Source organism: Camellia sinensis, chromosome 14 (assembly GCF_055761805.1).
Source record: "Camellia sinensis isolate YWXY chromosome 14, ASM5576180v1, whole genome shotgun sequence".
Taxonomy (NCBI): Eukaryota; Viridiplantae; Streptophyta; class Magnoliopsida; order Ericales; family Theaceae; genus Camellia; species Camellia sinensis.
In genome coordinates, this window is record NC_138974.1 from 83,931,178 (window position 1) to 83,940,947 (window position 9,770).

Consider the following 9,770-nt stretch of genomic DNA (forward strand, 5'->3'; position numbering starts at 1 on the left):
AAAGCTTTTGTGGTCGTGTTAGACCCATTGGTCGCAGGATGTCTGAGAATAGCCGAAGATGGACCATGGGGTCCCCAGATTCGTCGAAACGGTCAATTTGCGGCATCTTGAACCTATCGGGCAATGTTACAGCCACGTCGGTATATCCGTCCTCGATATCTGGAATAGTCTTTACCCCTTGTGATTTCTTGAAGAGCTTCTTAAGCTTGCTCAGTTTTAGAGCTGTATGGTCAATCTCGAACTCGAAGGGAGAGTCCGGGTGGTTAGGTGTATGAGTCTTGGACAGTTGAGGCGGAAGCGGGGGCGGGGCTGGCCCCGTTGGAAGGTTCGTGTCCTCTTGCAGGTTCTGGATATTTGGCACAGTGTTCTGGGTGTTTGGCAGAGCATTCTGGACAGTCGGTGCCTGCTCGGGTAATGGAGCCCCTGGCGGAGGAGGAACTTGATGGGAAGTAGATGCCGCATTCTGCTGTTGTAGTTTGGTAATTAGCTCGGCTTGTTGGGCCATGATCGCAGCCTGCTGTTTGGAGAATTCCGCTTGACAGGCGGCATCCTCTTGTATTTGTCTCACGCTCTCCTGCATCTGGCGCATTAGGGCTTCCATCCCTGATGTATTTTGTTGATCTATCTGATTAACTGGTATGTCTATTTCTATAGCAACAATCGAGACCTCAGTCCTATTATCCTCTGATGGGGGTAACCCACTGTTCTGGCAACCTTTGTTCTGACACACTGCGGTTTCTCGGCTTTCTTCTGGCAACCGGGGGTAGAAAATGAAACACTGGCTGTCCGTCAATTAGATCCTCGGATCGATTGAGTCGACGACCTCGTGTCCAAAGTGCTTGGGGAATGTCTGCTGGATTGGAAGCAATTGTGCTAGAACTGCCCTAGCAAAAGATAAATAAAGCGAAAAGGAAATAAATAAACAGATAAACGGACAGCATAGCAGCTTAAAATAAATGCATGACACACAGCCTGGCATAATAACACACGGTTGACAAGCTGAATACACACTGTCCTCCAACACTGATTATTATCCCTGAATCACTGTCCCCAAAACTGAATCTGATACCCGCAGATAACTGATTCTCAAATACTGACTGATGCCCGCAGGCCTGATACCCACAATACTGAACTGGCGCCCGTAGGCCTGATGCCCAAACCCTGTAAACTAATACATGCATTCGTATGGAGACGCACCCCAAAGCACATAACAAGTAAGTGAGAGCCAAAACACCCCTATGTTGGGGTAGGGTTTCCCTGTCCTATTTTGTCAGGAGCTAGGGTTTCACTACGCACGCAGCGGTTTTCAAACAACCTATAAACGGGTAAGCAACCTGTCCTAGTTTGGAATGGTCACTACGGATCCGAATATGCACTAGGTCGAATGGTCAAAAAGGGTGCCCCGGTAAAACCGGGGTTTGTGTTCCCATACTGGCAGAGCCCACAACCGGTCAGCCTTATGGTCATGCCTTGACAAGACAAGCCTCCGGCAAACCATTCAGGAATAGTAGATGGCAAACACGGTGTCCTAGGCGCACCAATGCACATGCAATGCAAAGAAACACATAAGTGTAGTCAAAAAAAGATATCATGAGTTCGAGTTAAGTTCTCTAAATCCCCAGCAGAGTCGCCAGAAACTGTAGACGTCCCCGAACGCCCCGGGAGGGTTGGCTCCCGTTCTGTTCATTTGGGGTCACTATAGCTCAGGACTCTCAAATTTGTCACGGTTCTAAATCTGAACCAAAGAGTCCAAATCCGGCAAATCATTTTGAGAAAACAGATTTTTAGAAAAGAAGTGCCAAACATGGACTGCTTTTCCAGATACAGAGTCGCCACCTAAATGTTTTATTTTGGGAAATTTAGGAGACCCTGACTCGTTTGCCTAAGGCCACGTGTCCGTCATCACCAAAGTTGCCTCGGCTCGGGAACTTGGGTACGATTGGGGAAGGTCACTTGGTGAGCACTCCCGCTCGCCCGATTAAAGATCGGCCTCTACTAACCATGATATCAAATTTTGAAAACATTGTGTGTTCTTATTCCGGTTATTAACCTAGATTATTATGTGATGCGCACAGCATACAAGTATAGACTGGGTCGCCTGAATTGGAACGAAACACTTCATTTTTTTTTTGAAAGATGGTTTGCTACTCGCAAGTAGGCTTGAAATGCAGATTTTGCCACCCTCAGGTGGGCTTAGGAAAAGATGGTTTTGCCACTATCTAGTGGGCTTAAAAACTCACAGTCAATGATTTGTTCCAATCTAGATAACCCAACCTTCACCCACAGGCATTCAGGCAGTTATATCACATAAGCAAATAGCCTCATGGTAAGCATGCTATTCATGGCAGTCACTCACACGCATGCAAGGATGCTAAAGCATAAAACTTACCGAGTATTCCAAGCCAAAAAAGAAGCTAATTAGAAATCCATGCATGGTCCTAATTATACAGAAATGCCTAATGCAACACATGCAAAATGCAACTATAGCAGGCTCGGCTATTCTAAACATGGCATATGAGATGCAACAGCTGGCAAGTATTCAATTTGGAATTAAAATACAAATGCAGTTAGTATGATGCGCCGAGCCCGGTGCATGCAAGACAGATGAATGAATGCAAACAGGCTATCATACTGTATGCTAATTGAAACATGCCCTAATCTAACCATCATAAGCAGGTAAATAAAAGGGAAGAAAGACGTGGGGTTGGAAGACATACATCACACTCACGCACACTTATTACAATTGTGCCCCCGCGCAGAGGGTCCGAATGAATAGTACAGTCCAAATAATACAGTCCCAAATAATACAGTCCAAATAATACAAAAAATCCTAATTAATTTACAGATTAACTAAGAAAGCTATAAACTGGCATGCAAGCCAGGGACTGCCTTGATTCTGATGAATGATGCATGTTTGGGCTGCCTTGCGCGGAAATCCACGGCGATGCCCCGATTAGCCTCTGTTTGCAATTTATTCTTGGAAAGCGCGCCAAGTCCCGGAAGACTGCTGATTCTTGATTTGCTGCAACAGAGAGCAAGAAAAGGGCATGGCAATGTATTTTCACAAATGTATGCATGCCTCGATCCTCGTGCCACCAATCACGTATCTCGATGCATGATGGCCGAGGAGTCGAATTGCGCAACTCAATATAGAATGAATGCATATATAAACACAACAAGACCTAACTCCACCATGGATGATCCGGAGTGTCGGTGACTGGGAATTGAGACACGTTCCGTCACTCGGAGTACGAAACGTACCTCGTTTCCCGTGCTCGGGCTAACCCCTATCCCAAGCACGATGCAATATGCATGATATGCATGAAATGCAACTAAGATGCAACCTAGCATACGCAATGCTATGAAATAAAAGGGCATACACAATGCTCTAACATGCAACCTAGCATACGCAATGCTATGAAATAAAATGGCATACACAATGCACAATGGACTTACAGCAACACGAGTGGACCTCAGCCACACTCACACAGGAGGCCATTGGATGAAAATGAGACAACTCGAGATGCGCGCCCGCGTGCACGCAAACCGAGGACCGACCCTAAGGCACAAAATGCCACTCTAACAAGACATGGCAAGGCATAAAAAATGGCATACAAACATGCAAGTTTCAGCAGCAAAACATGACCCAAAACAGCCCCGAATCATAGGAATATGGCACCCGATGCATGAAAATGGTCCCGAAATGCAAGATTAAGCACATTAAATGACTTGTAGCTACATCAAGCATGCATTATTTGATCATGACATGTAAAGACAGATTCAAGGAAGCCCCAAAAAAAGCATGTTTTCTGTTCTAAGCAAGGCCAAACAGCAAACAAAAATAGGGCAAAACTAGCATGCAAAAATGGCCCTAAATGTGAGATAAAGAAGCAACTCACAGCTTCTGACCCCAAAAAGATTAGGTCCCTTCAACAATGTTGAAGAGGGGCCCAAAATATGATGTTTTACAGTTTATGTAAAACCACAAAAACCAACACATGTATGGCTAAGCTCTCATGCAAGAAATGAGCCAAAAGATGGACAAAGAAGCAAGTGGAGGTTTCTGGCCTCAGACACAAAGGGGCCCTTCAACAATGTTTAAGAGGGGCCAAAAATGATGCACTTTACAGTTGATGGTCGGACCCAAAACAGCATGCAAACATGCTCAAAATGCTATGCAAAATAAGGCCAAAAAGAGAGATATAACACAAAGTATACAAAGGATGCCCCAAACTATGAAAGACCCTTAATGAAACATGAATATGGGGTCAAAATAAGGCCATTTTTAGTTTGGACCACAGCCCAAAAATAGAAGCACAATAGGCTAGCAAATCATGCAAAAATGGAGCCAAAATAAAGATATAAAGGCAAGTGGAAGATAGAAGCCTCAAAAAGTAATGAACCCTTCAACAATGTTGAAGAAGGGCTCAAAATAAGCTAATTTTAAGTTCATGACAGAGCTCAAAACAGTTTATACATAGGCCAAAAATACTACACAAGACAATGGCATACAAGAGGGATAATGAAGTAAATGCACCAAGGAGGCCTCAAACAGTGAGAGGCCCTTAATGAAACATGAAAAATGGCTCAAAATAAGCCTAGTTCCCGTTAGGGTCGGAGCCCAAAATAGCAAGCAAGAATGACTTATGTATTGAAAAAAATATGGACCAAAAAGGGGGAAATGGAGCTTACCCTTGAAGACTTGACTTTGGCACTCTTTTGGCTTGATTTGCAGCACTCCTAGGCCTTGAAGAACAACCTCCAGCTTCTGAAATGAAGGATGGAAGGGTGAGACTATGGGTTGGTGAAGAAAAGGGGGTAGGACTTGAGAGGTTGGAGGGTTAAAGTGTATAGAAGGAGAGAGATACAACAAGAGGCTTAGGGGGGAAATTTTGTAACCCTAATATCAGAGCTGGAACCTCTGTTATATAGGTAAAAAGAGGGGGAAAATGGGGGGAAAAAATGGAGGGAAAACCAACCAAGTTTCCCTCCAAAATCCAGCCCCCCGGATACAGAATCTGGGGGGAAAATGAATGCACTTCTGCACTGTAGATGATGTGAGGATCATGGCCGGCTGCTTATCCAGGTTGCAGGTGGCCGGCCGGCCAAGGGTCGAAAGGGTCAAGTATAATTAATGGCCGGCCACCACAGAAAGAGGGCCTCTGATGTGTGCACAACACAACCCTGTGGTTGAACACTGGAAAAAGTGAACCAGGAGAGAGAACAACCCACTTTTCAAAGGGGTTCAAAAGGGTCAACAAAAATTACTGGCCGGCCACCAAATATTGGTGGCCTCCCAGATGTGTACATCACAAATATGTGGTTTTGGGTGCAAGAAAGTGGCCCAAGGGTGTTCAACATTGGCTCTGAAGTGAGGAAAATCGGGCGACGGAGGGCGATGAAGGGATAAAGTTGGCTGACAGAACAATTACTGGCCTCCCACCCTTCTACGGCCTTCTTACCAATGAAACAGAGGTCCCTACAAAAAATGAACCAAAACCAATGCAGAATGAAGGTTCGGGGGCCGAAACACGCAGTTTGGGGCCCCGAAAACGGGTTGTTAAGCACCGACAGTGGTATTCGACCACGAAGTCGGTCTCTCGGACCACAGTGTCCCTCAAAAGGGAGCAAATAAGAAGTATGCCAAAAACCGAAGTAAACGGAGGTGGTTAAGCAGTCCCGAACCGAGGCACACGGCCAACGGCTCCGAAAAACCGGAAACCGGACTCCAAACGGGCAAAATGGCCTACGACCACAAAACGTAGCCTACGGCCACTGAGAGATGATCTACAAGACCTCTCCCTCCCTTCACGAAGAGAAAACAGAGAAAACAGAGCCTGGTTCGCAAACCGAGGCAAAGCATGAAAGAGTCCGGAAGTCCGGAGGCAAGGCTCGCAGCCGAGACTCTGAAACTTCTGAACGAGCACAATATGCAATATCACCAAGCGCTCAACTGGTGACGTCTGAGTCTCAAGGTTGGTCAAAAATGGGGTGTCTACAGCGGCCCCCCTTTTGGAGTGGCTCGAATTGGTCCTTCAGTTCGGACTCCTGTCACGATTCTGAATCTAATCTCACAAATTGCAATGTGAGACTAATAAACACCAAAGAGTCCAAATCCAGCAATTCGTTTTGGAAAATTGATTTTGAATCAAATAATGCCAAAACTGGACTGCTTTGCCAGATTACAAAGTCGCCACCTAAATAATCCGGCAATCTACTCGTAGTCGCATTTGAACTGCGTGTAAACGCCCTTTTAGGCTGCTCCTTTTCATGGTCAATCAGACCCTGTTTCATCGCATCCTCTATCTGTACCCCTATCTCATGAAGGTCGGCAAAGGTAGGGAGGGGTAAGACAATCATCTTCTCTAGCAGCTTCGGTTGCAGATTACAAACGACCATTCTTATTTGGTCCTTCTCAGCTGGCCTGGTTGTCATCATGGAGGCCTTGGCCCTCCACCGAGTGACGAAGTCGGAGAAGCCCTCCTTCGGTTCTTGCCGAGTAGCCTCGAGATTACGAGTTGTGACCTCGATTTGAGTATTGTAAGAATAATTGGTGAAGAAGGCCTTGACCATCACCTCCCAGCTCCTTTGCACAGAATCCTCCAGTTTAGCATACCAAATAGTTGCGATACCCGATAAGGTCTGGCGAAAGAGGGATAACTTCTGCATTCTAGTCAAGCCCACTGGCTGCAGAATATTTGAAAATAGCCTCAAGTGGACCATGGGATCATCCAAACCGTCGAAGCGGTCTATGTGAGTCATTTTAAATCTATCCAGAAATGTCATCATCGAATCTGTATAGTTGTCCTCTATATCTGGGATCGAATTGACTCCCTGAGCTCGTTTGAACAGCTTCTCAAGCTTACTTACTTTCAAAGAAGTAGGATCGACCTCAAACTTGAACAGTGCGTCCGTTGGGTAGGCCGGTGTTTTGGAAGTCTGAGGCGGGACTGGCCTTGCTGGAATGTCTGTATTCTCCTGGACATTAGCTGTATCCCCAAGTGTTAGAACCCTTGGTGGGGGCCGGAGCAAAGCAGAAGCTGCTGCTTATTATGGTTGCTGCTGCTGTTGAAGCTTAGCAATTATTTCAGCCTGCTGGGCTACAACCTCTGTTTGGTGAACGGTAATTTCCGCTTGGCGAGTAGCATCCCGTTGCATGGCCTCGATAGTTTGTTGAAGTTGACGCATCATATCCTCCATACTGTCTGAAGGGTGCTGATCTGTCTGAATAGGTGTATACTCTCTTTCTGAGATGGAACTAGAAAACTGGGCCCAACTGCACACAGGTGAGGTAGATAGCGAACATTGAACTGGACTGTTGAACCGGTGATCTATGCCTGATTGTCCTCTGTCTCATAACCGGGGGTAGTGAAGCAAACACTGGTTTTCCTCTAATAAGATCCTCAAATTGGTAAATCCTTCTGACCCTAGTCCAGAGTGCTCGGGGGTATCTGCCTCGTCGGAAGAAATTGTGAAACACTACCTTGCAAAAACAAAAATAAAGCAAAAAATGAAATAACAATCAGCAAACACACAGCACCTCGGCTTAGATAGAGACAACACACAGTTGAAATCATAAGCTGGACAATCTGTACTCAAACAGTGACTCTGTTCCCAAGATTTCTGCCTCAAAACTGATACTCTCAAACTGATACCCAGACTTGCAACTGATATATACATTCTTGTAGAGACACACCCTAACAGCACATATCAAGCAAGTGAGAGCCAAAACACCCCTATGGTGGGGTAGGGTTTCCCTGTCCTAATTTTGTCAGGAGCTAGGGTTTCACTACACACGCATGCAGTTTCAAACAATCCTGCATTCGGGTGAGCAACTTGTCTTAGTTTGGAACAGTCTCTACGGCTTCCGATGGCCAACTAGGTCAATTGGTCAAAAGAGGGTGCCTCAGCAAGAGCACCTAATATACCTCTCGCTCTTAGCATCGAGAAGTGAAAGGAGGATCAAATGGTACAGTGGTAGTCCAGATCCAAGGTTTTTGTTCCTATAGTGGAAGAGCCTGCAACCGGTTAGCCTTATGGCACGCTTTTCCAAGCAAGCCTCCGGCAAACCGTTTAGAAATAGCAAATGGCAAATACTATGACTTAGGCGTACCTATGCAAATGCAATGCAAAGAAACACATAAATGTAGATAAAACAACATATCATGAGTTCGAGTCAAGTTCTCTAAATCCCCAACAGAGTTGCCAGAAACTGTAGACTCGACTTTCTTTGCATCCTCCCTTTCAGAGTGGCTCGAATTAGTCCTACAGTTCGGACTCCTGTCGCAGTTCTGAATCTAATCTCACAAAGTGCAATGTGAGACTGATAAACACCAAAGAGTCCAAATCCGACAATTTATTTTGGAAAATTGATTTTAAATTAAATAATGCCAAAACTGGACTTCTTTGCTAGATTACAGAGCCGTCACCTAAATATTTTATTTTTGGGAAATTTAGGAAACCCTGACTCGTGGCGAAGGCCACGTGTTCGTCATCACCAAAGTTGCCTCAGCTCGGGAACTTGGGTACGAGAGGGGAAGGTCCTGAAATGAGCACCCCCGCTTGCCCGATCTAAAGATCAGCCTCTACTACCATGATATGATGTTTTATAAACACATGTGTTCTTATTCCGGTTATTAGCTAACTTTACTATGTGACACACACACAACTATAGACTAAATCATAAGAATTGGAACGAATTCAACTCATGTTTACTTTCAAAAAATGGTTTGAAAATGCCACTCTCAAGTGGGCTAAAGCACGGACTTGCCACCCTCAAGTGGGCTTAAAACATGATGATTTGCCATTTCACAAAGTAGGCTTAAAACATTCGTTCATTGAATTGTTCCAATTCAAGTAATCAAGCCTTCATCCACAAGCATTCATGCAGTTAATCAATTAAGCAAATAGCCTCATGGCAAGCATGCGATCGTGGCAGCGCTCACACTCATGCAAGTATGCTAAAGCGTAAAGACTTACAGCGTACTCCGAGCCAAAACAAAAGCTAGTTAGAAATATACATGATCCTAACTATACAAAATGCCTAATGCAACACATGCAAAATGCAACTAAATAGGCTCGGCTATCTAAGATGGCATATGAATGCAACAATTCGATAACATGCTTTGAAACACGTATTTAAAGATGTGTATTGAAATACAATGCAGTTTGAATGATATGCTGAGCCTTGGTGCATGCAAGACAAATGAATGATGCAAACATACAAGCATAGGATATGCTAATCAAAACGTGTCCTAATCTAACCATCGAAAGCGGTTAAGTAAAAGGGAGAAAGACGTGGAGTTGGAAGACATGCACACACATAAGCACACTTATTACAACATTGCGCCCTCTTGAAGGAGGGTCCGAATAAATAAGCTAAGCTACACTAAGCTAATCAAACTAATCTAATTAAACTAATTAGACTAATTATTACAAAGCAAAATACAGAAATAGCTAAGCTATGCTACTTAATTATTACAACACTTAACTAATTAGCAACTAGTTAATTGAATTATAACAACATGCTAACTAAACATGCAAAACTCTAACTACACTGCCTCGGCTCTGTTTGGAAATTAGAAGATGCATGCATTCAGTTTTTGCCCCGAAAAGCCTTCCGGTTTGCTTGTGAGAGGCTTTGTTTGCAGGGTTACTTCAAGAACTTTCTACTCCACCTTACCAATTCACTACTGAGGAATTCACCAGTGGCTTGCCGGTCATAAATGCTTGCTGTTGGCCATCTGCCGACCAAAAATGTGCCTCTATCG